Raw genomic sequence first — 16,971 nt, 5'->3', positions numbered from 1 at the left:
TACATGTCCAGTCGATCAGTATTAAAGGACTAGCTTTTTAGAAATTATATCATTACTTTTCATCAGTGATAAAGCATATACCTTCATCTTCATTAAGAAGAAACAAATCATTTTAAAGGCATTTTAATAGTGAAACACTGTTTAAACATTAACTTAACTTAACATTAACAAAATTAGAAAATTCAGATGAAGTCAACTTTTCTCACAAATTCTTTGGTTTAGCCTTTTTTCCAGGTTATCATGAAAAAGGAAGCAATTATATTTTATATATATTAATTCTTTGGAATTGAAAATTAAATCACAATAGCAAGGAGACTGATATCTTCAAAGGTAAATCATACATTTCAAATATTCCCTTGCCGTTTCCGTCTAAATGTGATAATGCATTCAGCAAGTACAATTGGCCAATTAGAAGTGTACCACTGAGAGATTTAAGCCTCTTACCAACTCTCAATGGCCCAGAACAGACTTCATCCAAACCTTCACTAATTGTCTTGCAGACACCTTCGAGTCATGACCTTTACATTTTATGGCAATTACTATAGCCAGTTGAGCTGAAACCTGCATTCAGTGTAAGCTTCTGGATCTATCTGGAAAGCTTCATGCCAAGATGTGGCAGTTCTATCAAAACCAGGCCTCTGAACTTTCCTTAATCCAGGGCATGTAAACACACATGCCCAGCAGGACATACATAGCAGTATTAGAAATAATATAACCTTGTCAGTGTAAATTCTGCAGGAATTAGGATTTCATCATGTCAATATCAAATGTTACACAACTGTGTGAAATCCATTTTGTAATCACATTGATGTCACAAAATGAGTATTAACTTTCATTTCAAGACATCGCAGAAAAATAAATATTTCAAAAGGTTTGTGTGACACTTAAATTGTATGGCTTATAGATCAACCCATGCCAAACTGCAGTGACTATACAATAGAAAGGATACATGTATGTATCTGTGGTTCAGCATGTTCAGGAACAGACAAGACCAATGAGGTTCCAGGTTAGAAATGGTTTTCAGCAACCCATGCTTGTTGCAAGAGGTGACTAACAGGAGTGGGTGGTCTGGCTAGCTGACTTGGTGTATGTATGTCATCGTTATAATCCCAATTCAGTAGATGCTCATGATGTCATTCACTGGATTGTCCGTTCAAGATTTAATTATTTATATCCCTTTGTCATATTGCTGGAATATTTCTGAGTGCGGTGTTAACCAACATTCAAACATATAAACAAACATGTGTCAGTAGCGAGATGTATGGGATTTTACAAGCTGAGTGTTAGCAGTGTAATGATACGGTGATACAGTATTGTATCGTGATACTAGGCCCACGATACAATACATCGATTACAACTCCTGTATCACAATATATAGGAGTTCTTACATCGCACGTTATAGCGGTGTACAACACATAAATAATAACAGAAATCGTTGACATATGATTTGTCATGTAGAACACACATTCCGTGCATCAAAGTGATGATTCACACATAAAAAACTTCAGAAATTGTCCAAATGACATTTTCAATACATTATGACATGTTTAGAACTGCATCAAAACTCTGTGAGAAAATGTCACATGAAACCTTTATGCTTTGCATAAGGCTTCAGCATCTTCAGGAGGGTTGCTAAATGTCTTTCATCTTAAACATGAATGTTTGATTCTGATTGACTGAAAGCTATTCCATTATTTTCAATGTACCCCGTTAACATGTGACGTACATTCCATTTGTTCCTAACATAACAAATGGTACTTAATCTACAATATGAGATGAAAATATTGCATCTTTATTGCTGAAACTAACAGCTAATGAAAACATAATTTCTGTACACTGGAAACATTATGCAATTAGTGAAGCTCTCTATGCTCAGGTTAGTTAAAGCTTTAAACATTCCTCAAATTGTATTCCATATAATTGCATGATCAGACAGGGACCCATTCTACAAAATGCTTTCAGCACTTCAAGCAGTTTGCACTGACGTGTGGGAACTACTAATTTAATAATTTCAGGCGCCATTTGAGACAAATTGGAAACGATAACATGTATTGAGACTCATACAAATTTCCAGTAATACCTTTCTGAAATAACTAAAAAATATTTTTGGGTAGTATTTGTAGAATAGAAATAATTCACTTTTTCATTACAAGTTAAAGAATATAGCTTATCTGACTGGCCATCACTGTCGTGTGATATATATACCCGTATCAGTCAGCAGGTCAGGATGTACAGATGTTATCATGTTGTAATATGTGATGCAACCTCACTTATTGTGTCACAGCTGAACCTGTTCATGCTTTCAGTCCAATGGCAAGACTCAAGTTAGATCTAACTGTCACACACTAACATTTCACAGAAAATAATTGTTGTTTTTTGTGAAAGAACTTATAATGATAAAATGTCATTACATAATTATGTCAATAGTTTGCAGGATTGTATGAGATGAATGTTCGAGAATGCCTCTGGACCTTCAGTCCTGTGGGGTACATTCAGTAGAGGTGTAACGATACAGTGGGATTACGATACAATGGGATTATGATACAACACATATTCCGATACTTAAGGGGTGCAACATGATTCGTATAAGTTATCATGATATAACATTTATTGAGGGACCTGAAGTTAGAAGCGGGTTCGTTATTTGTTTTTCTAATAACGAAAAACAAGCCAGCACCGGGTTCGTTATTCAAAGGCTGTATATTAAACAAATACAGTAATGTTGTCAAATAAACTGAAACCCTTTTAATGTTTGACAGCAGGTTCGTCTTACATCATCATCCAAAAGCTGTTTAGTTTTTCCGTACTTTTGAATAACGAAAAACTTAACTGCAACATTTTAGTTTTCAGTTGATGTCCAATGAATTGACAAACGGTAGTCTAATCTATGTTCTAGCAGGTTTTTAGTTACTAAGTGCTGTCTAGCAACTGGAATCTAAACAGCACCATTCATCTTTTATCAATAACACTATTCAGTCGGATTCTTTCTGGCAGTTTATGGATGAATAATAACAAACTAAAAGGGGATAGATCAAACTGTATTCAATTTAACAAATGTTATATTTGGGATAGCACTTTCTTAGTAAAGTACAGATTCTCATACTATTTTAGGTTGAGTCCCATTCCGGATTCGAACCCTCTGACAAGTGTAAATTGACACGGATCCCATAGCCGAAACCTAGGATCACACAATGCCATTTAGAAAGTAGTTAAATGTAACAAATGTTACATTTGGGATAACACTTTCTTAGTAAAGTACAGATTCACTTGTATACAGATACTTGTAAATAAGTACATTAATAAAAACAGCAGCAGATTTTTTATTCCATTTATTTTTATATTTTCTTAGACATGAACTGAATAACGAACCCAGTGCTGGTTAGTTTTCTTTACTCAAAAGAACTGAATACCTTAACAGTTGTTGAGATATAGACTATAAACTATCTTATATTTGAAACAATTGCTGGACATATTCTGAATAACGAACCCTGTCCTCGTTTGTCTTTCGTTATTCAAAAGTACTTGAATACATTGTAAGACGAACCTGCTGTCATATATTAAATGAGTTTCAGTGTATTTGACGGCATTACTGTAGTTTTTTAATATACAGCCTTTGAATAACAAAAACGGGGCTGGCTTGTTTTTCGTTATTCGAAAAACGAATAACAAATAACGAACCCACTGGAAATAAGGTATCTTATATTTGTCATATATACCAAGTCTGAATAACGAACCTGGTGCAGGCTTGTTTTTCGTTATTTGAAATACGAATAACGAATAACGAACCCACTGGAAATAAGGTATCTTATATTTGTTATATATACCAAGTCTAAATAACGCACGCCATGCTGGCTTGTTTTTCGTTATTCGAAAAACGAATAACGAATAATGAACCCACTGGAAATGAGGTATCTTTTATTTGTTATGAATTCCAAGTCTGAATAACGCACGCCATGCTGGCTTGTTTTTCGTTATTCGAAAGACGAATAACGAATAACGAACCCACTGCTAACTTCAGACCTGTCATTATTGAGTGCTTTTATAAGTTATCATGGTGTAACATTTATACAAAATTTCATATAATTATAGAACAGCAAGTAATACATATTAGGATCCAGGAAAAATGCAGATACAAAATATTAGTAGTTTCAGTTATAGCTTTTTAGATAGATACTACTAAGCCTAAGGTAATGAAAACAGCACTTTTATTTCATAAGTTGATATTCTTTCTTTTTGAAGGTGAATCACAACCCTGAATAATTTGTTTTTAAATTTTAGAGATCGAAAATGGAGATCTAGGGCAGAAACTGATGTGCTGGAGGGCACTGAGAATGTTATGCTTTTTATAGCCAACCAGGAAATACAAGAGAATCTGCTTAAGCTGGTTGATTCACAATTTCTGTTATTATTCATGTGTTGTACACCACTATAACTTGCGATGTAAGAACTCCTATATATTGTGATACAGGAGTTGTAAATCGATGTATTGTATCGTGGGCCTAGTATCACGATACAATACTGTATCACTGTATCATTACACTGCTAACACTCAGCTTGTAAAATCCCATACATCTCGCTACTGACACATGTTTGTTTATATGTTTGAATGTTGGTTAACACCACACTCAGAAATATTCCAGCAATATGACAGAGATTTAGAAATAATCAAATCTTGAATGGACAATCCAGTGAATGACATTATGAGCACTGATCTACTGAATTGGGATACGATGACATGCATCAACCAAGTCAGCAAGCCAGACCACCTGAAGGACAGACCTGACCCCGATCTTCATGGGTATTGATCCATTGTCTCTTTGCATCTGTGCCAGGCACCATAAAACAACTCTCATGGCACCACATGCATATATCTAAAATATTTGATGGAAATTTGTATGCCAACATAATTGAAGTACAAATGTCAGCACTTCAATGAATAATGATCACAAGTACCTGTCATCAGTACAAGAAGTAGACTTCCAAATTGTGAACTGTTAAAATTGTATCCATCTGATTTAATTCATATTGCCCTCAACAATAAGATACTGTGAGTGAGTGAGTGAGTGAGTGAGTGAGTGAGTGAGTGAGTGAGTGAGTGAGTCAGTGAGTAAGGTTTTATGCTGCTTTAAGCAATATTCCAGCAATATCATGGCAATATCACACCAGAAATGGGCTTCACACATTGTACCCATGTCGGGAATCGAACCCAGGTCTTCAGCATGACGAGCGAACGCTTTAACCACTAGGCTACCCGGCTGCCCTAAGATACTGTGCATTAGATTCTAGCTGTATTTGCAGCCTGCAACTAACAAGATTAGTCCGAAGCTTGAGTCTAGTAAACATTTATTAAAGAGCAAGCTCAGGTAATCATACATGTAGTCCATATACTAACACTTATATCTACTGAAAATGAGATAAGTTTGGGCTTGTAGATGATTTTGGCACAGACTGCATGGGCTGCAGCTTTTCTACAGATTACATGCATATCTAAACTGATTCTTCTCCATAAGGGGCGGCCGGGTAGCCTCATGGTTAAAGCGTTTGCTCATCACGCCAAAGAATCAGGTTCGATTCCAAACATGGGTACATTGTGTGAAGCCCATTTCTGGTGTCCCCAGCCGTGATATTGCTGGAACATTGCTAAAAGCGGCATAAAAGCATACTCACTCACTCTTCACCAAAATCCCTTACAATACAGGGTGGATCTACAAGTTTGATGAAGTTTCAGCCGAGACAATTGTTGCAGCTGTTTTACATATTTGAATGACACAACAGTCTGAAAAGCATTATAATTCAGTGGCTGAATGCCAATCTGAGTGTTCACCATTAAGCTTGTACACAAAATAATTTAATATGCAAGACCAATGGGACAGGCATAACTATCACTGCACAAAAAGAAAAATATTACTATTTGTTGTCAAACAAAATTAAAATATTTATTTCACACCAACTGACCAGAATTTTTTCTTAAACATCCCTAAACCAAGTTATACAAAAGATCTGGCCTAAGGGAATGAGTCTGTTTTCACGCAACTTTGAGCAAGACATATTTCAGTTCCACAACAGCCATTTAGTTTCATGTAGAAGGAAAGCCCAATGTGATGCAGGTCCTAGAGATTACAACACTGGTGGAACCCAGGAGTATGGTGCTGACAAACCAACACCCAGGGTGCCTGGTCATCTAAAGCGCTGTAATTCGCTGAAAATAGATACATCCTTTGGAAACGCCAGAAACCTATGATTGTGAATTCAAATTCCAGTTTGCCCCAAGGTTTGTCAGCACCATATCCTTGCTCGTGGGTTTCCCCAAAGTGGAAAACATCTACGTCTTTGGGCTTTCTTCTCACATTAAGCAGCAGCTTCAAAACCCAACTCACTCACTCAAATGATACTGAGCTATTTACACAATCTTCAGGGTTAGAACTAATAATATTTTCAGGAAGCACATCCGATTGAATGGCAACAAAATCGAAAATATGGCAACCCAAATGTAATTCAATACAACTACTGAATTCATAATGCATATGTACTCAATATAATATTTTATAGGAAATATTATGAATGTCAGCAGAAGAAATCACATACCTGAATTATGTCTTAATTTGAGTTCCTTTTGCAGACAGAGAGAACAAACGAGTCGACCGTGCTGACCAGTAGCCAGCTCAGAGTCATGCTACGGGCAATCGTATGCAGCACCTCATCCTCTTTACATCAGCTGCACTGGCAACACGTGAACACCTGTTGGTACATATGACTACAACTACCGAGCTGACACCTGTGCCATATGTTTTGCTGCTTCAGATCAATATCATTCCCCACTGCTGAACATAGCTGCATACAAAATACACACAATGATCTTGGTGTCTGATTTTGTCAAGTCAATAAAAGTATTGTTACAAAGATGCATGTCTAACTGAATACAAAAACCAATAATTACATCAGTGTAGAGATTCTAATATCCCTTTTCCTCCCAGACTTTAAACACTGGTCTTTAGCCGAGACAAGTAAAATTACATTTGGTCTAATATGATCTGATATTAGTCCATATCTTGAGAGTGAGTGAGTGAGTTGGGTTTAAAGCTGTTGTTAATAGTGTTCCAGTTATATGACGGCATGTCAGCTTGATGTGGGAGGAAAGCCTGAAGTGATACGGGTATGGTGCGAAAAACCGAGCTGAACCCGGCCTGAACCGGGAATGGAACCCATGATCATGTGTTTTTGGGTAGCCCAAGTAACACAACCCTGCAACAGTGAATTGAGGCGCCTTAGACGACTTGGTCAACAGGATAGATCTCGTGATTAGATCATCATACAATGGATTCTCTAAATTTGCATCTTTCTAAGTCAGAAATGTTTCTAGATTAGAAAATATAAAGACAAATACTGTGATTGTGATTTGCAAGTGGAAAGCACAGAGGTCAAAATGAAGAGAGTATGAAGAACAGCATTTAAAAAGGAGTGCAGCAATATTCAACAAGTTTATCAAATGCCCAAACTAATCTGCTAAAAATGCAGGCAATATAGTCTGGGTAACATGTATTGTTTAAAATGGGACCCTTATGGACATTTTTGCAAAGAAATTCTTTAAAATTGTTACAGTTGTAATATAGATCTGAGCAATACATGCTGAGCAGCACATCAGAATAAGAAAGAGTAAAAATATAAACACTGACAAGAGAAATAAATAACTTTTTTGTAATAGGATTATTGAACCTGTCCTTCCTGTGAGCAGTCTCAAGGGCTGCCATAATTCCGCCTCCCCTCCAGCAAGACGGAGGTAAACACAGGAGGGAACTGATTGACGAGGCTAACATTATTGAAATGAAGCATGCAGTTTTCCATCTTCAGGCTATTGTTAGAGGTATTGGTTACATGCCATATATCGTTGGAGTTTTCCATGACTGTTTTGCTTATTTTCCCAGAGGTGTGCTACTACACTCTTTGTAACAAACTGATTGCTAATTGTACACGGCATTTGCATAGCAGAATCCAGGCCTTACATGTTATGTATTGCGTAGGATAAACAACTGTTTTTCGTTGCTGAGAAGAGGCCACGGTTTGAAAAGAAGCTTGTCTCAATAGCCCCTGGAAATAACAGTTTCTGAATTTCACCATCTGTTTTCGTCTTACAAAGAAAAACAACAGCCTCACTGAAGTATATACAAAACATTTTTTTAAATTATGACCTTCCGAAAGCTTGTCTTTGTTAGCGGTTTGTTCTCATTGAGGTGATGGGGTAGCCTAGTGGTTGAAGCTAGGGTCTTATCTGGGATTCAAAACTAAGTGCCCTTACAGGCAAATTGGAAAAAATTGTTATTTTGTTAACAATTGGGATTTTTTTAAGTTCCTATTTTCAGAGATATTTTGACACTGCATTGCAACATTGCATTCAATGCAATAATGCAAAATTAAGCCTCTTTCTCTTTTTTGGTTCTGTTATCAATGGATTACAAGTCACCACGACCAGGCCATCACATTAGTTATAACAATATAACATGAAATAGGGAATTTTTAATTCCCACTAGGGAATTTATGCTTACAATAGCTACAGACTTGGGGCTGAATATCAGCCCCTGGACAGGACTAGATAAATCCTTTGATAGCTTCTGCTTATCATGCCGAAGGACAGTGTTTTTATTCCCAACCTTGTTACTTGTTCTGAAGCCCATTTATTGTGTCCACAGATGGGATATTGCTGAAATATTGCTACAATATTGCTAGAGGTGGCGTAAAACTGTAGGGCACGTATATGATATATCTTGCATGACAATTGATATAGACATAGCAATATGCTGCCATGCCCAGGGGTTGTTGACCTTAATCTTCAAAACTAAGGGTCCAGGGAATCCCAATAACTAATTTCAAGGGTCCTTACAGGAGATATGAGGGTCCTGTAAAGTAATGAAATGGCATAGTGTACTGTACCATAAAATTTGATAACTACTCTAATTACAGTGCCTTTATAATTATATAAGAATAATGAATATCATTGTGATTCCCTCAGTATGCAATATGTATACGCAATGTGCATTTATGCAAACAGGGCACACTTTTCTGTGTCATTTAAAACCCTATATGACCAAACTCTACAATAGCTACAGGGAATTGAACTGTATACACTAGAAACTGTCTTGCAGTATACAACTGTAGTCATGGCAGTCCATGTAAGAAAGAAGACAATAAATCTTAATTCAAGTGGGCAACACAGCCGATGCCAATGCTGAAGTTGCATAAAGTAGTGAATTCTTTTTAGGGAGATATGGATTTTTCGATACTTCCAGTAATCCTGTTAGACATTGTCCGTTATTTCTAATTTCTTGTACATGTTTAATGATTTGAACAATTTCAAAAGTGTCTTAGGCAATTCCAATACCTTTCTAGAGATTAAACTGACAGAGACAGATGAAATAATTCTGAGTAATACAAAACAACATTGAATCCAGTAGACAGAAAACAAATTACCACACTGATAAGGTTCCACAGAGGCTAAATCATCCTAAATCAAATGGATTATTTGATATATGTAAAAGCTTAATATTCGTTTGTTACGGAATGTTTAACTAAGGAGTAAGTGTATCGTTGAAGAAAGTTTAGAAAGTTTAAGCAGAAAGGAAGCATTAGACTGTGTGTATTGACTTAAGATAACCTTGGTGTCTGTAGACAAAAGCATTAGCTATTGTAATTGCCCCATGAGGGGAAGACTGCTTGCTGGAGAAAATAAGCAATCAGTTTGTCCCGATTTGCCAAGAATCCTAAATTATATAACAACAGTATTGGAGCTGTGAGGCTTTATGTAACAGTGTGTGAAATAGCAAAAAATGTTAAACAAGTCTGCAGACTTCTTATAAGCATGGGAAAAACAGTAAACAGACTAACTGTTATTCAGGTTGAACTAAAAGGTATAAGTCCTAATGGTGTATCTAGAAACAGTATTGATAATCAAGTTTCAACATTGACATATATATCCACAACAGGAGCTACAATTGTGTCGCCTATGGCTACATACTGTAACAAACAGTGCTCATTATGACATTGACACAAAGGACTACAAACTTTACACAATGTTGCACAGATTGTAAGTCAGTAGTCTGCACCACCTTCACTAATTCATTATGTGCAATATTGTTCAAAGAACTGAGTTATTCAATGAGTGGGATGTGAATAACCACATACCCAAGTAGAATGTTCTTTTCAGCTGCTGTGTCAAGTATTCAGCTATGTAATGATGTTTGTAACTTGCATAGCATCATACCAAGAAAAGAATATGACTTTCAGATGCTAGCCATATACCTTGTGCAGTAACCATGGTAACTGAAATCAATAAATCTACAATAACTGTTTTAATACTAAAAAACATTCAAAAAAATAATTTTAATATTTGAGATTAATTACCTCAATATATGCAAACTTTCGCAGTGGTTCCAGAGAAAGAAATGTTGTTATCTTTCGTCCTGATCTCTACTTCTACATATGTATTAACGACACGGACACATGATATTTAATGCTGTAGATTGCTGTTTAGAATTTTACATGACAACAACATCAATGCTCCAGTGTGTTAACATTCCGTCAGACCACACAGATGTCAATCACACTAAAACAATATGCCAACTTGAAACAGTGCGACCTCTAATGCAAATCCAAATACGTTTAAAACATTAAATGCCACACCCCAAATGGCCTAGTTGTACACAAAACATGACCGCCAGGGTGCTAATGTCTACAGTTGCAATATTTGCACATTTAATTCAAATGTTATGAATTTTACAGATTAAATAAATATGCAAACAAGTAATGACACATACCTGCTGTTCCCTAGTTCAGTGTTTAACAGGGAAAATAAACATATGTCAGACTCACGTTTTTCGAATGCCTCCCCAGCTCGCTTCCTAAATATCTTGTCAAAATCTTCATCTGCTAAATCCGATCCATCAAGAAGAATTCACATCGACAACCTGTTGGAGAGGACGTCAAAACATTCAATTCTCATTGCAATACAGTTAACACGCTATATTGACACACAGGCAAATGTAGAGCAGTAATTCTTCACCTGGACACTGCTGGATCTGAGGAGTGTCGTCTGCTACATGTAAAACTGGAAGAAAAACTTCGTAACACAAGCAGACGACACGCACCTAAATGGAAACGAATAGAACGTTGCACAAAATCGATAACTGCTCGCGTTCAATGCTTGTCAAGGCGTCAACTCTATAAGGAAATATATAATTTACCTGGAGGTGTTACGAAGTGCGCCCATACCATGGCGAGAGAGCATCGCTACTGTTCCAAGCAATATCACTTCCGGACTAGTATGAACTTTGACCTTGTTCGGGAAAAACACTCGTAGGGGAGATAACAAAACGATTATGTTACTATAAATAACGCAACGGCTAATGAATGGAATCAGGATGTACAGTGAGAATGCTAAAAGCTTAATAATGGAAGTAAACGTATTGGTTACAAATACACTACAGTGGCAGATCCAGGATTTTGAAAAATGTGGATTGGCCGTGTATTATGAGCATGGGGCTTCCATACACCTTTCTTTGCACAACATATTCCATAATGGCTAACGTGAAATATCATTTATATTATACCAAAACTGTTTAATCGTTCTTATCTTACATAACCAAAAAATATATAACAGAACAGGTGAGCTCAAGTTGTTTGGCTCCCAAGGTCTGTTTGTATAGAGCGACGAGGAACAAATTTAGAATCTGTTATGCAAGTTATTTGTCCATAGCAATGAGAATTGGACTAATTCGCTCTTTTCAGCTCTTGCATGTTCTGAACTTTATATACCAAATACGAAAAGGCTAATTGTAGAGGTTTTCGGGACGCCTTTATCTAATATTTGAAGACAAGCAAGTCTGTGTACCAAACAGACATCTATAAGACGTGGATTAAAAACAAATATATGGCAAAATTTCATCTTTACCTTCACGGACCTACCGACCTACTTTTTTCAGGTGAATAATTGACTTGCCTTTGCATGTGTTTGTGACGGACACCACATCATTATTTGATAGTGATTCTTAAACACATGTTTATGATATACTCGGACTCGTACAATGGACTCTGCTTTCAGAAGAGACTTCCTCTGATTATGGAAAGGATCGATGTCACTTTTATTCCCAGTATTGGCCCAAAAGGGCTTATATTTAAAGTTGTCCTTTAGTAAAGAAACATCACTGAGGGATAAAGTCAACATCACAGACTCAACAAAACGGAGACAGTGATATAGTGATTAATGATGGATCGATACAAAATGAGGCAAAAGGTATAGAAGAATTCTCATGAAACGCACAAGGACCGATCCAGATTATGTTATTTTTAAAAAAAGATGTGAACATAAAAACACGTCAGCTTTCTAGTTACATATTTTATACAACTCACATATGATACATGTGTGATATCACGCGTTATATGTGCGATAATGTTTGTTTGTTTGTTTGTTGTTTAACACCGCACTCAGCAACATTCCAGCTGTAGGATGGCGGTCTGTATATAATCAAGTCTGGACCAAACAATCCAGTGATTGATATCATGAACATCGATCCACGCAATTGGTATACGATGACATGCATGAACCAAGTCAGCGAGCCTGACCAACCGATCCCGTTAGTCGCCTCTTACGACAAGCATACACGCCTTTGGCGGCAAGCATAAGTTGCTGAAAAGCTAATCTAATGGGTTGTCCAATTATGACTGTACACTCAAATATTTCAGTAAAGTGTAAGAAAATGGTCCAAATAAGCTTTTACACACACACACACACACACACACACACACCCGTGAATGCACGTCGCTATATAAGTCCAATAATCTTGGACGCGACGTTAAACCCCATTTCGGGCGGTCGGGTAGACTCGTGGTTAAAGCGTTCGCTCGTCACGCCGAAGACCCGGGTTCGAATCCCAACATGGGTACAATGTGTGAAGCCCATTTCTGGTGTGATATTGCCGTGATATTGCTGGAATATTGCTAAAAGCGGCGTAAAACCACACTCACTCACTCACTTAAACCCCATTTCACCCCACCTCACCAATACCCAACATGGGTTTATGTTCCAAAGTCGACATCTATAAGACGTGGATTAAAAACAAATATATGTCAAAAATTCATCTTTACCTTCACGGACCTACCGACCTACTTTTTTCAGGTGAATAATTGACTTGCCTTTGCATGTGTTTGTGACGGATGCCACATCATTACAAGTCGGTACAATATGTGAAACCCATCTTCGAGGTCAGTAACCTGGATACCGATGCATACCTGCAATATAGCGGCATTAAACCACAAATCTAATAAGTGCATATTTGTTGGAGAGATGTTATAATATTGATGTAAATGATCCCTCCTTGCGTTGGTATTTACTCATCTGTTTATAACAATAGACCCTGTCTGCAGCCATTTATATTTATCCAAGTTGTTATGTGGCTGTTTGCGTAGAACAGATACTTTAGCGGTCAATACGGCGAATCGGTTGAATGAATATTGGCTTAATTTACGAAGATGTAGTGTGTAAATAAGTACACCAACGACTTAATATATGTGTTGACGCATCCCCTTGTTAGGGCGTTTCGAAGGTTTTCTCTCTAATCACATGAACAACTGTAAAACGTCTCATTCACTTATAAAAGACAACTTTCTCTTAAAAACAAGCAATCATCTGAGTATTTACAATGTCTGTGTGATGCTACACTCCCCGTTATTAGCGCGAGGAATCGCGATAAACATGGCCTTCCGAAAATGTATGATGTCCGAAAACCTATGATCCGACGATACAGCGTCCGGCACGGCGGGTTTGTAAATTGGTAATGACGGCTATTTGTGAAGGGATTGTCTGAGGGAATAGATGTCACAGAGAAGGAAATAAGCGGCGAGAGGGAAAGTTTGGGATGGGGAAATCTCCACATGTTCTCCCGTACAAAACACACACAGGTAGCGGAACAAAATAGGAATTGCTTCCGAAACTATACGGAAGTCCATACAACACACAGCACTTAACAGGAAAGCGTAGGAGCGGAATACCATACGTGAAGGACAGTTTGTTTTATATTATTATTTTTTTTATAATCTAATTTGTTTTAGGTGATCAGTTGTTTGTTGACTTGCAATGTCTAAACACCACTACACTCATTTTTTTAGCATCAACATTTTTTTTTAGCTCTCTGGCTTGGTTGATGTACCAAGGTTATCTGGACCAAACAATCCAGTGATTGACGTCATGGGCATAGATCCATGCAATTGGTATACGATGACATGCTTCAACCAAGTCAGCGAGCCAGACCACCCGATCCCTTCAGTCGTCTGTTACGACAAGCATAGTCGCGTTTTACGACAAGCATGGGTTGCTGAATACCTACATGTATTCTACCCTGGATCTTCACGGGTCTGTCGAGTGAGTGAGTTCAGTTTAACGCTGCTGTCAGTTTGATGTTGGAAGAAAGCTCAAATCGATGCAGGTTTTAAACGTTTGCGCACAAGCATGGGTTTAGGTATTGTCAAACCTAATCTAGGATTCGAACCCACGATCATAGGTTTCTGGCAAGCCTAAGAGGCGCCAATTCTGCACAGCAAATTAACGAAAGGGCCACCCGTGCCCCAAATGTAAGGCAATGTTGAAGTATAGGTGGGGGTAGACGTAGCGTTAAGATAGCGTTGTTAGAACAAGGCCATGTATGTCCCAGGAGGTTTGAAACTCTTTGAAACAAATTTTACCATTGACGCATGAAATCGCACCTTCAGTAAAGCACTGTCTCATGCTTTAAATTTCAACTTATGTGCGTTGAAAAAACAAGTATACATAAAGTACAAAACTGGCTGCCAGGAGAAATTCAAAGGAGGTTGGCGTTCTCACGCTTCCCAAAGGGCCCTAATTCTTGTGAAAGATATTGTTTTACTCTGACGAAAACAAAACGTATTTCTCATCAAAGGCATATCTCCATCATGCGAGTCATTCGGCATGTTTCTTATCAAAGATGGAGATTTAACAGAGCTAACACGTTAGTTTTCATACAGAGGAAGAGAAATATTGAAAGAATAAGAGTAATCAACTTCATCGTGTGTTTTTCTTCCTTTGTCTTCTTTGTAAAATTAGGATCGTAGTCGGTTGGTGTGTTGGGCATAACGCCGCTTTGAACAGTAGTTCAGATATATCAGGACGTGTCCGCTTAATGTGGGAGGAAAGTTAAGTGATGGGGCGTGGACATGTCCCACCGATCGATGGAACCCACAAGCACGGGTACTGACAGACCACAGAATTGAGATTCAAACCCGCGATCAGCGGATCCTGGTACATCAAAAGTACACAACACAGATCGTAATCAGGTCAAAGTCTTTTCTTTTGTTTAAACGAGCTATACCTTAAGTTCTACTTGACCTACATACGCCACAACAGAACTGCGTTTATCGACACGACATAAATGACAAGTATCCATTATCACTAATGGGTTATGTAATATGTTTTCTTTGAAGTTTTTCTATGCATGGGTGTTTATTTTTGTAGAAGATAACCCCTAAGGCATTCTAAAAAATATTTATATATTTTTTTTAAAATGTAAATTTTATACATTTCACATTCAAATTTCGTATGACTAATTCCATACCCCCAAAGGGATAAAACATAGTTTGAAAGGAGATGGAAATTATATGTAAACCCTGTGTTTGTTCTGTCATCAAGCTAACTTTGTCTGTTTTGCAAAACGACATCTTCTATGCATATACCCGGTTAGCATTCAGACGTTGGCGGGGCGGTCGGGTAGCCTAGTGGTTAAAGCGTTCGCTCGTCACGCCGAAGACCTGGGTTCGATTCCTGGCATTGGTACAATGTGTGAAACACATTTCTGGTGTCACCCGCCGTGATATTGCTGGAATATTGCTAAAAGCGGCGTAAAACCATACTCACTCACTCACTCACTCATTCAGACGTTGGCCCAACGTAAGTGATAACGTTGGCCCAACGTTGGCCCAAAGTCTGACTGCTATCTGGGTAATCATAACTATTAACATTCTAAGTTATCAATACATAAATATGAATACAGAGGGCACCTTGGTAGCAGGCAATACATTTCAATTAACGCGTTTGGCCTAATTAAATTAAACTTAAGATCAACTTCTCTATTCTTTGTCACGACGTTGAAAGACTACATCTTGCTCCTCCGACATGTCGTGATAAACAATACAGAAGATGACGTCCATAAAAAAGCGTCATATGATGCCATAAAAGGTGTCATATAATGTCAACAAAACATGTGATGTCCATAAAGTGTTCTATGATGTCCATAAAAAATGTCATATAACGTCCATAAAATGTGTCCTTGGTTGTCCGTAAAAAATATAATGTTTTCATGATAAGATGCCAATCAAGTAGAAAGGGATCCGAAAACAAATAATTAATTTGTGACCCACGAGGAGAAAAGGGACCTTATGAGTGCTAGGATACAATTGTGCTGTGACGTCATAAAGACGTTTGACGTCATCTAACTTCAGTGAAGATCGCTGTGTGTGCGGACCGTACAAAAAATATCCTATTTTCCTGTCGTTAGTTCGTAGTGTAATAAAAACTATTTCAAAAACTTTCAGCATAATGTCTTCTTTCAATTATTACATAAACAGTCGCATGTCGTAAAATCAGTACAAATGTTTGATGCCATGTACCTGAAATATATATGAAGTGAAGCTTGTTCCAATGATACTGTAGTTTTAAAATGCCATGTTTCAGCCATAAGGTCCCTGATCTCATGGTTGGCCACATTTGCCGGTGCCTTCCTGGCTAATGCCAACACCGCGCAGTCACAGTCCAAGTCGAACCCCGGCGACTAACGGGATCAGGTGGTCAGGTTCGCTGACTTGGTGGATGCATGTCATCGTATCCCAATTGCGTGGATCTATGCCCATGATGTCAGTCACTGGATTGTCTGGTCCAGACTCGATTATTGACAGACCGCCGTCATATAGCTGGAATAT

At 37.7% G+C, this 16,971-nt stretch overlaps 1 protein-coding gene across 6 annotated transcripts in view; it reads right to left on the bottom strand.

The window, feature by feature from the left end:
* LOC139473958 (arrestin domain-containing protein 2-like) overlaps window positions 1-16,971 on the bottom strand; it is a 142,141-nt gene that overhangs the window by 91,971 nt on the left and 33,199 nt on the right. For 4 of the 6 annotated variants that reach the window (XR_011653975.1, XM_071256805.1, XM_071256811.1 and 1 more), the window contains exon 2: window positions 10,861-10,955. The gene's annotated coding sequence lies outside the window, so the exon portion shown is untranslated. Of the gene's footprint in view, window positions 1-6,585; window positions 6,739-10,860; window positions 10,956-11,231; window positions 11,278-16,971 lie in introns of those variants that run through there. The other 2 variants (XM_071256808.1, XM_071256806.1) reach the window with 2 other exon arrangements.

This window comes from Haliotis cracherodii, unplaced genomic scaffold (genome assembly GCF_022045235.1).
Source record: "Haliotis cracherodii isolate W230 unplaced genomic scaffold, xgHalCrac1.p SCAF_3, whole genome shotgun sequence".
Lineage (NCBI taxonomy): Eukaryota > Metazoa > Mollusca > Gastropoda > Lepetellida > Haliotidae > Haliotis > Haliotis cracherodii.
The sequence above is the reverse complement of the archived record's forward strand: the minus strand, read 5'-3'. Positions and strand labels throughout refer to the sequence as shown.